The 16,970-nt window shown below is 39.6% G+C and overlaps 1 protein-coding gene and 1 long non-coding RNA gene across 34 annotated transcripts in view; both read right to left on the reverse strand.

Moving 5' to 3' along the window:
* The window catches only part of LOC114671950 (uncharacterized), a 474,108-nt gene that overhangs the window by 268,819 nt on the left and 188,319 nt on the right, over nt 1-16,970 (reverse strand). For 17 of the 33 annotated variants that reach the window (XR_013402462.1, XR_013402465.1, XR_013402467.1 and 14 more), the window contains one exon: nt 15,650-15,732. The exons of the other annotated variants lie outside the window; for them this stretch is intronic. The gene's annotated coding sequence lies outside the window, so the exon portion shown is untranslated. The remainder of the gene's footprint in view (nt 1-15,649; nt 15,733-16,970) is intronic. 33 annotated transcript variants of the gene reach the window in all.
* On the reverse strand, nt 1,687-14,784 carry LOC144333603 (uncharacterized). Its single transcript, XR_013402482.1, has 2 exons — nt 12,439-14,784; nt 1,687-11,641 (listed from the first exon to the last, which is right to left on the reverse strand). It is a non-coding gene; the product is annotated as an uncharacterized LOC144333603 (long non-coding RNA).

A 16,970-nucleotide genomic window follows, 5' to 3' on the forward strand; every position in this document is an offset into this window, starting at 1 on the left:
GTGGTCACAAACTCTTGCATTTCCCAGGTTCATTTTCTTAAAAATCAGACTTTGCTGCTCCATCCTTTTAAAGGTGAAATCTGTTTCTCCATCATTTGAATCTAGGCTGCCATTATGGCATGCTCCAGCCAATAGATTGCATCAGAAGTTCATTGTACCTGTTTTGAACATATGCCTCAAAAGGCTTTCCACTTTCTGCTCTAACTCTGAAATCCTGAGCATGTGCAATGTGGAGCTTGGTCTGGCTTGCTACATGATGAGAGACACATGACTTAGTCACCCCCATTACCACAGGTGACAGTCAGCCAACTCTGGAGGCAGAGTCACCCAGCTGACTCAAACCTGACCACAGATGCATGAATGAGCCTAGCCAAGGTGAAAAGAACCACCCAGCTTAAACCCCAGCCAAAATTGCAGACCTACAGAATCATAAGCTGAGTAAATATTGTTGCTTTGAGCCACTAAGTTTTGGGCAGTCATTTCAGCGGCAAAGGCTTAACCGGCACAGGTTTACAATGGCTCTGGGCATGCAACCACCCAGAATAGCACTTATGGGTCATAACCAATGCCCATTGCCTCCATCATGGCCATTAAGTAATCTTGCATCTACATGAAACAAGCAAGTCATTTATTCAGCCAAAGTCTATTGAGCATCTAGTCTAATTCAGGTACTATTTGTTCAAGGTTGCTGGGGACACAATAACAAACAAGACAGATCAAGTTTCTGCCCTCCTTGAGCTTATATTCTAGTGATGAATAAAGACAATAACAAACAAGCAACTGAATATATAACGTAATGTAGGCAAGCAAAAGTGCTATAAAAATAAAAATAAATCTAGTAAGGTGAGTAGAGAGTAATGGGGGAGGTTATATTTGATAGGGTAGTTGTAGAGGCCTTCCCAAAAAAAAAGATATGAACAGAAAATAAAGTACAGAAATGAGCCATATAGAAATCTAGACAAAGAGTATTTACTGCTTTCTGGGGCATTTTAAATTAAAATTATACTCAAGTGACTCCCTCAGTCTAGGATTCCCTTTGTACCTCTTTAAAAACATATCATAATCTGGTCTAGCACTCAAACCTATGTCATGATCAAATTTCATATTTTAAATTTAGCGATGAGGTCGCAGATGTTGCTGAAAAAGATTGCTGGGGGGTTAAAAATTTTCTAATGTTGATTTGTTAATGGTAGGCAAAATCATATTTCCATAATTATATAAATGTATTCCTTTCATGAAACAGAAGTTATTTCTCCAGTAATCTTTCTTTCAGTTTTTAAAAAATTTGTGTAATTAACTCTCTTACCCTTAGCAAACTAACACAGGAACAGAAAACCAAATATCACATATTCTCACCTATAAGTGGGAGCTAAGTGATGAGAACACATGGACACATAGAGGGGAACAACACACACTGGGGCCTTTTGGAGAGTGGAGTTTGGGAGGAGGGAGAGGATCAGGAAAAATAACGAATGGGTCCTAGGCTTAATGCCTGAGTGATGAAATAATCTGTACAACAAACCCCCATGACACAAGCTTACCTATGTAACAAACCTGCACTTGTACCCCTGAACTTAAAATAAAAGTTTAAAAATATATAAAATAAATATTTAAAGAACTCCCTTCATTTAACTCCTCAGAACTACCTCTAAGGTAGGCAGGGGTTTTTGTTGTTGCTGTTGCTGTTTTTGTTTTTTTGCTTATTTTAATAAAAGTATTATGTAAGTGAGATGTTGTGTAATGATGCATGTTTGCACACGTATGTTTATTGCAACACTATTTACAATAGCAAAGACTTGGAACCAATCCAAATGCCCATCAATGATAGACTGGATAAAAGAAAAAAAATGCGGCACATATACACCATGGAATACTATGCAGCCATAAAAAAGAATGAGTTCATGTCCTTTGCAGGGACATAGATGAAGCTAGAAGCCATCATTCTCAGCAAACTAACACAGGAACAGAAAACAAAATACCACATGTTCTCACTCATGAGTTGGGGCTGAAAAATGAGAACACATGGAAACAGGGAGGGGAACATCACACACTGCGGCCTGTCGGGGGTGGGAGGGTAAGAGGAGGGAGAGCATTAGGACAAATACCTAAGGCAGGCTGGGCTTAAAACCTAGATGACAGGTTGACAGGTGCGGCAAACCACTGTGGCACATGTATACATATGTAACAAACCTGCACATTCTCCACATGTATCCCAGAACTCAAAGTAAAATAAATTTTTAAAAGGATGTATATTGTCCACGGTGAGGAATAAATCAGGCAAGACAGAGAGATAAAACTTTACAGCTCTTGGTCTGTATTCGATTATTAAACAGCAATATTGAACCGTTTATTTACTTGCAGAATTTTAAAGACATCTAGCACAAAAAAAGCAAGTATGTTAACTTTCAATAGGGATGAATACCCCCATTTAAGAATAGATACAAATCACCCTCCACAAGGTAACTAAATCTGGATAGGAATTCACAGAATGGTTTAATAGATGGTGAGGTTTAGGCATAGAGCAATGTGGCAAAGACTGCTGACAGTTCACTGAAACGGATTTTTTTTTTTTTTTAATTTTCTGGGCACTGAGCTAGACTCTATTTTCCAGCCTACCTTTCATTTATGTGTGGTCACGTGACTAAGGTCTAGCCAATAGAATGTGAGAAAAGTGTTCAGTGCCATGGCAAGGTGTGGTCCATAAAATGACTACAAGCAATCATCTGTTCTCTTTCCTTTCATTTGGCCAAATAGTGGTACCACGAGTAACCCTGTAAGTCCATATTAAAAACAGCACAACCTCCATCAGTCTGGGTCCTTGAAAAGCTGCAGGGAGCAAAGCTTCTGTTTGCCCATAAAATTAGAAAATAATACACTCATTTTGTAAGCTGTTCTATTTGGCAGGGGATAGAGGATGGAGGGCTATTGTTTCTGCAGCCTAGCATGTGTTAATCCATGCAGTATCTACCATTCTGCCATGCCATCCACACCAGAAAAACAAACGTACAAAATTCTTCAGTGGTAATATTAAAGCAGGCAGCTGATGAATGAAAACAACTGCAAAAGAAATGTCAACAATGAGGTTTATCAACACGTATGTCTTAAAAGACCTTGTTTGTAAATAGGGATTATTTCTTCTTCATATTTTTGAATCCTGACAGGTGTAAAAGGTGTTGACTGAATAGCACACTCTCAGAAATTATTGAACGAATAAGTGAGTGATTGAATGAGGTGAAGTGTCAGAAGACTTGGCAATGTCAGGAGACATAGGATTTAGCACATATTCCACTCTGACATGGCTCTGTGAATTTAGATATGTTTCTCTATCTGAGTATTAGCTTCTTTCTTGTGAAATTATGTGGTTGGTCTAAATTTCTCCAAGCTAGGACATTCTGAGCCCTGTTTCTGAAGATAACTGATCCTTCCAATAAATATATGAGCAGGACACAGGTCTGAGGCTTCCATACTATGAGAATAGAGTCGTACAGGCCTAGGAAGCAATGTCTCTTTGGATTCAAGCCACAGTGTAAGCTGCCTCTTCTGCTCCTGTGGTGTTCCAGCTTAAGTACCTTCAAAAAATCATGAAAAGGACCATTAAATCTAGAAGAGGCCCCAAAGAGTATGTGGTCTGAATTCCCTCCCATCACAGATGAAGAAAATTAGAGCCTCGAAGGTTAAGCCACACAGCCACTCCTCTCAGCCAAAGTTAGAACTTAGATTTTCTAACTTGCAATCCACTTTCTCAGTCATACTGTATATTTCCCTATGCTTAGCCTGATCCAGGCTTAAAATTATCTATATCCAACCCTTATAATGAGAATCTGCTGTATTTTGTTTGTTCATTTGGTTGGTTTAAAAGATTATTTTGTGTTATCAAGACCTTATCATGCATTTTTTCTTTATCAACTCCACAGTAGTCCTCTAAATCAACTCCACTTCTTGTTTTCTCCTGTAATATGCATGCTAAATATATGTTCCATAATACACTAATTTGGAAGCTTTTCTCTACCACACTTCATCAGGTTGGTACTACCAACAACAACTTCCAAATCCCAGGACATAAACTTGTTACAAATTCTGGTTTAGTGTGACTTTAGACAAAAAAGCAAGAAATCTGAAAGAAAAACCAACGTGAGAGATAATAGCTATTGAGAATGTCATGTCTAAGAGGAATGATATCACGAAGACAGAGTGAAGGATGCTGAACAAACAGAAAACCCACTGATGGAATCAGAAACCCGAATACAGGAAGCTGATATGGAAGAAACATAGAAGAAAAGTACCTAATCCTTTATCTTATTCATTCATTCCATGAACTCTTACTAAATGGTGGAGACATTGTATGCCAGGAAAAGTAAGGCGGATACCCTTGAGGAGCCCACTGCTTACTGGTGGAGTAATTAAGGTCACTACCAAACTGGATGTAATCCCCTATCCACATACACAGGCACACACACCCAAACTCAGCTCCCCTTGGAAATCTTGAAGCCATAAGTAGAGTGACCATTCTCTCTGTTTTGCCCTGGACAACTCAAGGTATCCCTGTTTTCCTGGAGCAATTATTAATAGCAGCTTCTTTCATCTCAAAATTGTCCTGATTTGGACAATAAATTATGTGGTTGTCTTACTTCCACATGCAGTAACAAAGGAAATTACCATAGGTTTTGGGAGACAAGAAGAGGCTATGGCCTGACTGTACTACGGAAGATAGGGAAAAGTTATTCAGTGGAAGAAGCATATAAACTGAAAGGGAGCTCATCTATACTGAAAGAAGACAAGAACTACAAACCGATCACAGTGCTTCTCCAGTTTGCCCTGAGTGGATCCTGAGGCTTAAGTAGAATCTCCTTTTTTTTTTTTAAATAACCTTTATTTTTTTAGAGCAGTTTTAGGTTCACAGTAAAATTTAGCAGTAAGTACAGCAAGTTCTCATGTACCGCATTCCCCCACATATGCACAGCCTCACCCACCATCAGAAGCCCTCATTTGCTATAATTGAGGACCCTACACTGACACATCATAATCATCCAAAGACTACAGTTTACACTAGGGTTCACCTTGGTGTACTTTATATGGGGTTGGACAAATGTATAATGACATTACCATGTAGTATTATACAGAGTATTTTTACTGCCCCAAACGTCCTCTGTCTCTACCTATTCGTCCACGTGGAAGGCTGGAATGGGATGAAGCTATTTCACTTTCCCCAGGTAGGTTAGGCTCTGATAACAATACCTGCATAGATGAGGCTCTGGTAAAATAGCTTCTGCTGAGGGAAGGCCTCCTTAAGAACAGAATGCTCTGGTATATTTCAAGATGGTCGCTTTTTCCCTCTCTGTACAGGAAGCCCAAGGGGATTATTTTTCTCTGATCCTCACTGTGAGAACCTGCCTGATAGAGCTTTTAGAGATACAACTCACAAAAGTGTGAGGACTCCCTCAATAACTGGATCCACTTGAAATGTTTACCTCTCGAACTTGTCCATACTGAGCCTCCAGCAATTTGTCAATTACAGTCCAGGTTTTCCCACCCCAGTACTTGTTTCCTTCCGGGTTTCTGCTCCTGTAAGGTGTATTTGCCTGTCCGTCCAATTATGGGGCCAAGGAAGGATCTGAGAAGAGTTATTGATTTTTTGTTTGTACAGCTTTTTACTTATTATTAGGATGGAGTGAAAACTCCTAAGCTCCTTACGCTCTGGACCAGGGAAATTTCTTTTTAACAAAATAGCCATTATGGTCAAGAGAGAGAAAGTATAGATGAGTAGCTAGAGCTTGGTACCTGGGTTCAAAACCCAGTGTCCTCTCTTGCTTGTTACTGACGAGGGGTCGATTTGCTCCACCTGTTCGAGTCCAATTTCATCTCCTGTAAAAAATGGGATTCGATTGTAGTTTTGAGGCCTTACACACATATGCATATTCTAGTCCAAGATCTTGTGAGTCATAAGTCTTCAATAATTATTCATTCCTTTCTACTCCTTCCCCTTATCAGTTGCCACAAGAAATCACTTAAGCTACGTGAGGCTATTCCTTCACCTTTCAGATGGGGATAATGATGCCTAACCTTATATAACCTCACAGGATGTTTTTGATAATCAAAGAGTCAATGCATGTATGGCACTTAAAAAAAAAAAGGATAAGCTATTAAACAAAGGCAAGCCCTGAATATTAACACCTCATAATTATTATTGTTATCATTACAAATATTCAAGGCTGCACCTGGCTCACCTGTCTTTATGAAGTTTAACATTAAGTCATAAAAGTCTTACAGGACAATGCAGCCTGAGCTATTTTTCAAACCAAACTGGTCATTTAACTTGTTTAAACATTTTTTTCTTTGATAATCAAAGCTTTTGTCTCCAAGAATCTGTAAGACATGTCAAAAGAGTTTTCGATTACCATTCCTGAATTTCATGAGCCTGCGCCACAGAGGCCTACAAACAAAAAAGCTATGGTTCTCCTCACCATCCCGTCCCAAAAGTAGAATCTTTTAGTCTTACGTTCAAAAATGCCAATGCTTTGCCCACTCTCTACCGCCTACCAATTCAGATGATGTTATATCATTGAGCATATAAGTCATCAACTCTTCAAGACTATGGACATCACAGTGAATATTCTATGCCCTGTAAAGCTAGAAGGCAGGAAGGGACCTCAGAAGTTACCCAGTGTTTTTTTTTTTTTTATCACTTTCATTGCATGGGTATTTCCCACAACGCTTCCCATTTTCCGGAATATCTCACTCAATATTTTGACCCTGCCAGGCTTAAGTGACCAACCAGCTATTTCCAATATTGTAAGATTTTTTAAATGTCCTCCTCATCTCGGCTGGGCAGGGTGGCTCACGCCTGTAATCCCAGCACTTTGGGAGGCCGAGGCGGGTGGATCACGAGGTCAGGAGATCGCGACCATCCTGACTAACACGGTGAAAACCCCGTCTCTACTAAAAAACACAAAAATTTAGCCTGGTGTGGTGGTGGGCGCCTGTAGTCCCAGCTACTCAGGAGGCTGTGGCAGGAGAATGGCGGGAACCCAGGAGGCGGAGCTTGCAGTGAACTGAGATTGCGCCACTGCACTCCAGCCTGGGCGACAGAGCCAGACTCGGTCTCAAAAAAAAAAAGAAAAAAAAAAAAGCTCATCCTTGTCTCACCACTCGATGACTTCATACTCTGTTCTCCTGGAACTCATTCCCTTAGGCCCCACCCAACTATGTCTTTGTCTTTGCCCGGAAGGTGAAGCCTAAAAAAGCCACAACACAACCACCTAATGTGTTCCCTTTCCCTGCATCCTTTTCTGCTACTTCAAATGAAAGGGTCCTGCACTGTCAATTGATACTAAGCATCTTGCATAATTACTTGTCACTACATTACAGCCATGAGTCTGTCTTTCTCACAAAAATACTCCTATTGCTTGCACTTGTAGAGTCAGCAGTTTTCTTTATGGCGTTGTTCATTACTGTCCTCGAACTAATCCTATGCACTGTAATCCCTCCCCAGCCTGAGGTTTCCTCTTCATATAGTTTGCTTTTCACTGTAGCTGCTGAGCAGCATAAATCAATACAATGCACACCATAAACACCACAAGTGCTAACCCTGCCAATTGGCTCTCTTTAATTGGTTTCAGCTAAAAACCTGTAAACCTATTTGAAGTGGAAAGGCAGACAAATCAAAGGCAAGATGAATGACCTGGAAGGCCTTGCTGAGCCAGGGGTTGCAAGCTCCAACATGGCATTTTTCATCTCTGTCGTGGGTTTTTTTTTTTTTTCCGTTTCACTCTAGATCCTTTTTGCTTCCCAGGTATTATGCTTCAGCAGCCTCCACATTCATAATTAGGGAAAGGAAAGTGTAAATACTCCAGAGGCCAAATGGTGCATTTTAGCGATTGTGCTAATGGAGAAAACAACTTGAACAGAATAAATATCCCCGACAATTAGTGTGATACTGACAATTTTTCATGAGTATCTTCTTTACAAGTAAACTTAAGTCGTGATGAATTGCTCCTCAGATGTCACACACAAATGGCAGATTTGCTGCACATTTTTATTTATCACCATGCTGAGCTTTAAAAACCTATGCTTTTGTCTTGTTTCAAAATATGTATATACTTTTTGATTTGCATTGCTGCAGGGAGAGCCTGTGGTTCAGATATTGAGGTTTGTTTATCCACAGTGACAACAGTGCCTCAGGACTGCAGGGGAGGCTAACTGAGGTGATTGGAGGAGGCCATTTCACCTGAGGGGTCTCGGTCAAAGGTCTCTGAGAACGGCCTCTCCACTAGACTCTCCACTAGACTGGTCCTGAGTTGGCCACACTCCACTTTCTTCCCTTTGCCTTAGGCGGATGCTCTAGTCAAGCAAATTAGTCGCTAGTTCATGATCAGAGCCTCTGAGCCTGGGACCCTTTTCTAGAAGGTTCCAAATCTTGTCAAGCATGCAATAGTATTTGAAAAGGAGAGACTGTGTTCAACCAACAATAATTAAAAATGTATGCTAAAGTAGTGACAGAAAAATCCCCTAGGTGGAAACATACCAAGATTGACGCTCGTAAAAGGGCTTGTCAAAGAGTAAGACATCTGTGTATATGCACGCACACACACAACACTGGAGGAAAGGTTTTCATTGGATATGGGCTCAGATGTGCAGGCTGTCTCACAGGCAGAGTCGTCTCTTAGGCAATTGCCACATCTAAATTAGCATTTCAATAACACAATCATTTCATCACACTCTTGAAACCACTTTTATCTTCCATTCTATTTCAATAGGTGCTACAGCCAAATTTTAGGAGAGGCTGCGTGCTAAGGCAGCCCCAAACACGATTCATCATACAGCCAATTCAGTGAACACAAATGCAGTCATCTGGCATGTTCATTCAGATCTTTCTTTAGTGTCATTATATGATTTTCGTTAGCAGCCCCCCAAAAGCTACCAGCTCAGTTTTCAAAGATCACTGTGAGGCTGAATTTCTAGCGATACCTTCAGAATGAAGCTGACGGTAAAAGGTCTATCCTGCCCAGGAATTAGATACTAGAAGACACCTACCAGGGTATTCAGGTCATCCCTCTGATCCTGGACTCAGAATGGGATACACAGAACATCTCCTGGTAACCTGTGCAAGTCAAGGTAAAGTAATGTTGTAGCAGTAAGTCCAGTGCTTCTGGTTTTGATTGATGTCATGGATCTTATCTCTCCCTGAGTTTTTGCATCCTGTGATGGTGCCCATCCCTCCCTCCTTAACTTGTTCCTCAGGTAACACAGGAACAACTTCATTTACTGTAGGCACTGATTTTTCCCATTTTGAAATGACTCCCCAAAACTGTTTTCAATGGAGTGGATCACAAAATGTCCCATAATACTGGTATGTTATTTGTTAGAAAGTTTTTCCCAATCTATGAAGTTGCTGCTATCTAGATGTGAATGGGGACAGGTGGGGAAGCACTTGGGTCTATAATACCTGGCAATAAACAACCGAAGAGCCGGGCGCGGTGGCTCACCCCTGTAATCCCAGCACTTTGGAAGGCTGAGGCGGGCGGATCACGAGGTCAGGATATCAAGACCATCCTGGCTAACACAGTGAAACCCCATATCTACTAAAAATATAAAAAATTAGCCTGGAGTGGTGGCGGGCGCCTGTAGTCCCAGCTACTCGGGAGGCTGAGGCAGGAGAATGGCGTGAGCCTGGGAGGCGGAGGTTGCAGTGAGCTGAGATTGTGTCACTGCACTCCAGCCTGGGTGACAGAGCAAGACTCTATCTCAAATAAAAATAAATAAATAAATAAATAAATAAATAAACAACCGAAGAATTAGAAAAATGCTTTCTTTTATAGCCTGTTTTACAAAATTACCACGAATTTTAAAAAATCACCTCCTCAACCCTGTTTTTCAATCAGTTGAGCTATTTAAAAGTTCATTGTCAGAGGACAGCCAGGGATTTCCCACAGGTGAGCTCAGCTGGATGTTCAGAGGACTATCAATTTTGTTTAGTTTGTTCATAAACACACAGAAACAGTTAGGTTTCCAAGCACAGAATTTCCTGTCTAACTTTCTCTTCCCCTAATATCCCTACTTCCACTAAATCCAAAAAACATGATTAGGCTTTGGCAAATGCATGTGATGTTGACAATCCCTATCTAATTGTAGGCTCATTTGAAGGAGGTGTTGAAAGAGAAATTCTTCTGATTTACTATTCCACTTTTTCTTTGTCTTTTTCTTTTTTCTTTCCATGGCTTATTTCATGTTTAAACTTTAAAGTGAAGACAAATCTCTACAGGAAAAGCAAAATATCTCCTAAATACAAGGGTATAAATCGCTTAACTTTTTCATAAAAATAATTTTCATTTAGCTAAATAGCTTAAACATTAATGCCCCTTGAAAAAGACTAAGTAAAAGACTGCAAAAAGTGAAATGGCTGTGCCAATTTCTAGCCATAATTAAAGTTTCACTATACCAGAGTCACCATGACGTTAAATTAGTGTAACTTGTGTTGGAATGAGCTGGGGGTATGTGCTCTGAGTGTGGGGCTTATTGAGAATGTCATAGTGCTGCTTCGCTTGCTAACAGATTCCATCCATGTTCACTCTTTTTATGTCTCTCCTGAATCAAAATGAGTCTGTAATAATACAGTCAGAGAACATTTCAAAGAGCCTGAAAACCCATTAATGACGGACAGTGATATAGTTTGGATGTGTGTCTCCACCCAGTTTCTCATATTGAAATGTAATCTCCAATGTTGGAGTTGGAGCCTGGTGGGAGATGACTGGATTATCCGGAGTGGATTTCTCATGAATGGTTTAGCAACATCCCCCTTGATACTGTCGAATCAATAGAGAGTGAGTTCTACTGAGATCTGGTCGTTTAAAAGTGTGTAGCACCTCCCGCTGCACTCTCTCGCTCCCGCTTTTGCTATGTGATGTGCCTGCTTTCGCTTCAACCTCTCCCACGAATATAAACTTACTAAGGCCTCCCCAGAAGCAGATGTTGCTATGCCCGCAGAACCTGAGCCAATTAAACCTTTTTCCTTTATAAATTACCCAGTCTTGGTTATTGCTTTATAGCAACAGAAGAACAGACTAGTACATACAGCTTCCAAAAGACCACTGGAAACACCTTTTTATTTCCAAAGGTAAATGCATTCTAGCCAAGAAGCCCCTTCAGAGTTCTAGCAAGTTCTCTTTCTCCTTCTTTAACCACATGATTTATTTGGGGAAAATTCATCCACCCTTCTTTCTGATTTCACCATTCTGTTCCCATCTACTCCATAAGGTCTGGATGTTGTCAAAGAGAAAGTGCCCAACCACCTTCTCTCTCCAGTCTGAGTAGTAATTCTGATCCAAAATTTCCCACCACAGTTCAGAACAACCAGCACCATCTATGTACTTTTGGGGTTTGTGTCTTTACAATTCAAATGAGTTTGGAAAGTTTTCCCACATCTCCAAACACTACTTTGCTTGTCATGGAGAGGCTAATGAAAGGGAAGACTTGATGTGGCAGTCTTATTCCAGACATCTGCCCATTCTTGTCTCTTTTTTGAATGTCAACCAAAAATATATTTCCCATAAAAAGAGTGCAGTGAAAGTAAGATCAGCTAAAATTCTGGACGGCATTCCCCAGTGGCTTCCAAAATAAGTGCATCAACATTCTCATTTAGCACCACCTGCAAGGAAAGTCTATGATCAGCATTGAGGCTCAATAATATAAAAATAAAGATTACTACTTGGGAAATAGGTTTCAGGATCAGGTCTACAGAGGATAACTATAAACAACAGAAAAATTCCTCTTGCAGATAGAGTCTTCAGAATGCCTTACAAACATGCTATATTTGGAATTCATGTATTAGCTTCCTTCCCTTTTGAGTCACACTCATTCTTCTAAATCAAACAGCTTTCAAATGTAAGCTCAACATCATAAATTATGGAAATCTATTCTTTAACCATTCTTCCCAAACAAGGTTTCTTGAGAGAATTAAGTCCCACAGAAAATGATTTCAGTCACTATTTTCTCAATTCTCCCAAGGGAAGTACTTAGCCAGTGCTGTTCTAGATGCAGAGGAGATAGGTTAATTTATTACATACAATGGATGTCTTCAGGCATGAGGACTTAATCCTCTAGAAAATTTTGAGAAGGGCTGCTAGATGTTTCAAAGAGCACAGAAATGCCATCACAAATTAATGTGAGTAGTACTGCAAGGCCCACCTTGTCCCCAAGTATTACTAGCCTGACCACCACTACAACAAGAAGTAAAAAGAAGATTACACAAAGAATAACTTTCATATGCTGAGTGCTGACAACTGAGGAAACAATAGAGATGCTAATTAGGAAAGACCGAATTTGAACCCAGAGGCTGTCTGATTCTAAACTGCTAGGAGATAGAAAAAAGAATTGATTTTCCCAAGAAAGATAGCAAGGAATGGTAGGGCTAGGGAGCTGATAGAACTGAGGGTCTCAACCTACCTGCTGGAACAAGCAGGAATGGGGAGCAGGTCAAGATGGAAGTCAGCTTTGTTAACGACAACAACCAAAAAGGTCAAGGCACAGAAGAAGAAAAAAAATGCCAGGAAGAGGACTGCGATCCTAAAGCCAGGAATGGATTCAGACCAGGCACTCTGGTGCCCTGAGGAGTCTACCATATATTGGAACCCTAGGGCAAAACGCCAAGTGAAAATTTAAGAAGCATTTAAAAATGGTAAGTAGATCCAATTTCTTCTTTCAAGGAAAGTACGGTCTTGCACCACATAATGACGTTTCCCTCAACAGTAGACAGCATGTACAATGGTGTTCCCATAAAGTTATAATACAGGTGCCCTATACAGGGGTACAATTTTTAAAATCTTTTACACCAGATTTTTACTGTATCTCTTCTGTGTTTAAGTATACACAAATACTTACCACTATGTTACAATTGCCTACAGTATTCAGTACAGTAACATCCTGTACAGGTTTGTAGCCTAGAATCAATAGGCTAGACCATATAACCTAGGTGTGTAGTGGACTATACCATCTAGGTTTGTGTAAGTATAATGGATGATGTTTACACGATGACAAAATCACCTGATGAAACATTTATCAGAATGTATCCTCATCATTAGCCAATGCATGACTGTGTCAGGATGTGAACAAATGAAAGAAATCAAAGTATGCCATCCCAAAAATACTGTTCTTGCATATTGATTATTTTGAGCTGAAGGCCATTGAGAAAAAGCTGCAGGAAGGGCTCTTTGACTTCCCTTTTTCTCTAAAAGCAGGGCATAAATTTTCCATGAGAAAGTTGCTCTCTCTGTACCAGGAAGAAGAGAACATTCTTATCACCGGAGAGAGGGAATCAAAGCTGAGATGAATTTCTACAAATCTTCAGAGATAATCTTCCATTACTCCTCTTCTATATTTCCCAGTAACTTTTTCATAACTTACCATCTCTAGCCCAAACTCCTTTTTCTTCTGTATTGTCACATCTCCACAAAAACTTTATCATTCTTTGCTAAAATGGTATATTGGCTCTCAGGCCTATTCATGTTTTGGGGTCTTCATTTCTTATATGTGAACCCTTTGTGTACATGTAGAAATATTAACATCAAATACAATCTGTAAGCCTTTCCCTGTTAATCTGTCTTTTGTCTGTTTAATTTTCAGGTCCAAACACAGATCTTAATGGGATAGAGGAAATGTCTTTTCTCTCCTACACAAACTTCTTCTCTCATTTTCCTTCACTGCCAATCCCAGCCTGCTTTTGATTCCCAAGGTATAGTGTCACCAATATGACTCTTCAGTCCTAGTGTATGGAGTATAAAGAAAAAAGAGGAGTATGTCATCAAAAAAAAGATGGAAGCAGCACAGTGTTGACTTAGAACTGACCGCCTGGATTTGAAAGCAGTGTTCAACAGAAAACCAAACATAGCATGTTCTCACTAATAGGTGGGAACTGAACAATGAGATCACTTGGACTCGGGAGGGGGAGCATCACACACTGGGGCCTATCACGGGGAGGGGGGAGGGGGGAGGGATTGCATTGGGAGTTATACCTGATGTAAATGACGAGTTGATGGGTGCAGCACACCAACATGGCACAAGTGTACATATGTAACAAACCTGCACTTTATGCACATGTACCCTAGAACTTAAAGTGTAATAAAAAAAAAAAAAAAAAAAAAGAAAGCAGTGTTCAAGATAAAAGTTCATGGCTACAAACCCAGTGATTTCTCTTCACTTCTGGCGTAATTTCTTGTCTTCTTTTTTTTTTTTTTTTTTTTGCCCCTAGATAAGAATCTATTTCTTAAAAAAAAATTATAGAAATTAATTAATTTCTAAAGAGAATAAAGCAGTTGTATCCTCTTAAAGTCAAAATCAAAAGCTCTGGATAAAGATAACCATGTGAAATATCTCTTTCCCAATTTATAAAATTATTTTGATGATAGATTCAATTGTTTTGATGCTAAGAGGCTCTTTAAAATTCTTCTCAACGTTGGACTTAGTGGCGTCAGATATCACAGATATGGTAGTTTTCTTCCTGTATTGAATGTAAGACTCCACAGATTAAGCATACCATTATTTTCTCCACTACTAACAAAAAAGAGCCACTATTTAAACTATAACCAACTCCTAACTGTAAGAGACAACTGGTTTTAGAGATTTAAAAATGTGGGGAGGGAAGGAAGGGGGTGTATGTTTCAGAGACAATAAAAAAATGGCAACTCCTTGTCCTTTATTGCCCCCAGCTCCACAGTCCATATACCTCTAAGGGAGTTTGACATTAAATACATTAAATACACCTGCCTACTGCTTACTAGGACAGCCTTGCTGAGGCACCTGACACTGTCACTGCTTTTTCCTTCTTTGAATTAACCTGTCAGCCCACTGAGAAGTGAGGACTGTGGTTTGTAGGTCTTGGGCATTTACTAGAGAGCCCAGCACAGGGCCAGGCACAGAGAAAGCACTCAGTCATAAGCTTCTTCAGTTTACAAAGCACTTTTACTTCTACACTAAGGCAGCCACATGCCCTGCACTACCTGACTCATGCCACACTCATGAAATAAGTAGGACAGGGGTTACTATCCACATTTTACAGAAGCATAGAGATGCAGCCAGATTAAGTCACTTCACTTGCCCAAGGTTACACCATGAGCAAATGGTGTTGCTGTTAGGAAAGCTCACAATTTTGAACTCCCAGAGCAATACTGTTTCTTTTTCTGTTATCTGTTTTAGAAACCAGAATAAAGTTCCAAGTCTAAAGTTCCATATGGTGATTTCCACCTATCTGGAGACCAGAGAGTACTATAAGCACCTGAGATCAGTCCCCCAGACGTAGCTCCTATGTGGATGCCCAAGGGCATCTCAGAGCCACTTCTTCTGGGATGCCTGTTCCCAGCTCCCTGCCAACCTAGCCTTCCTCCAGGGTGGAGCTTCCTTATCTCTTAAGGTAAGAAGCAAAGGGAGTCACAGCCATGGGTTTAGGATTTATATTCCCGGCTTCAGCATTTTCTGACACACACACACGTATATATATAAATGTGTATATATATGTATATATGTATGTATAAATATATACACATTTATATATAACTATATGTATAAATGTATATATGTATAAATATATGTATATATACATATGTACATGTATATATATATTTGTTAAAGTTTTAAGAAAAATGAATCTCAAATCCTTGAATACCTGGTTTCTCCTTGTGGACATAAAGAAGCAATGGCAACATCATAGAAAAGGTATGATTTTACGACCCCAATATGCTTCTCTCTCTGAAAGAGAAAAAAAATTAAAACACATTTTCACTGCTCTTTTCTTGCTATGAAAAGGGTAGCTTCATTAGCAGAAATCAAAACATTTAACTTATAAAGAGGGAAGAGGAAGATTTCCAGGAGATAACTCTCTCTTGATTCAGATTCCTTTTACCCTCTCCCACTTTTTTGCAGAAAATAAAGAATTCAGTTTTTTATACAAAGGGTATTAGGAAGGATTGTGACCATGATGGGTGCCTCAGTGTGAGGACACACTCTCTATCCCATTAAATAATAAAATATGCTAGAGAGTCTCACAACTCCTCAGACCCGGGGGACATTAAGCCAGGCTCATCAAACACCATCCATGTGGAAACATATGAATATATTTTTACCTGGCACATACATGTTTCCTCTGCAGCTGCCCTAGAATCCTTGCTTCCTTGTGAACTGACACTCCCTGCTTCCCAAAACAGACAAGAGAGGGAGGATGGGGGAAAGAGAGGGAGGATCTAATACCCACAAGAAAACCCTCAGCATTAAAAGGTATGTCTTATTCTGAATAATGTAGCTCCTAACTCTTTTTTGTTTTATTTTGTTCTGTTCTCACTTGTAAGGTGAATTTTTAGGTGGCTTGCTTTTAGTTGCTACAAGCTAGGTTTGGGGTAACTTTCTGTTCTATTAATTGAAAGTAATCAGATATTTTATCTGTATCATAATTTCATTTTTCTTTCATTTTGACACAAAACTAACAAAACCTCATGTTTGTGCAGGGCCTTTTGAGGCTTATATGTCGAAGCCAAGTAAAAATACAAATCACAAATTTCACTGTGACACCCACTAATTGTCAGATTTTTGTGGAAGACTCTAATGAAATCCCATAGGAAAAGATCACCAAGCGGTGGAAAAAGAAAAATCAGCGATTTAAACAATTCTGCTAAGAGCTTAAAATAGACAAAGAAGAACATCCTTAAAGTTTTTGTTTTTTGGTTTTTGGTTTTTTTAGGCAAGAGTAAGAAAAATCAGGAAGAGAGAAATGTTGGGATGGATAATAATATTCTAAGCATCTGAAAGGTAGCATCTATAAAAACTTTATGAGATGCGCTAAATTTATTCCAGACAAAAATCTTCATCGACTGACTGCCTATTAGGTTGTCTTTATTGTCTTTCTTTCTTTATAGAGCTGTCACAGGGAGATTCCTCATGCTCAACCAATCATGGAAGATTTCTTAAAAACCCCAGAGAAGAAAGAGATTGGT

The sequence above is a fragment of the Macaca mulatta genome, chromosome 13 (assembly GCF_049350105.2).
Source record: "Macaca mulatta isolate MMU2019108-1 chromosome 13, T2T-MMU8v2.0, whole genome shotgun sequence".
NCBI lineage: Eukaryota > Metazoa > Chordata > Mammalia > Primates > Cercopithecidae > Macaca > Macaca mulatta.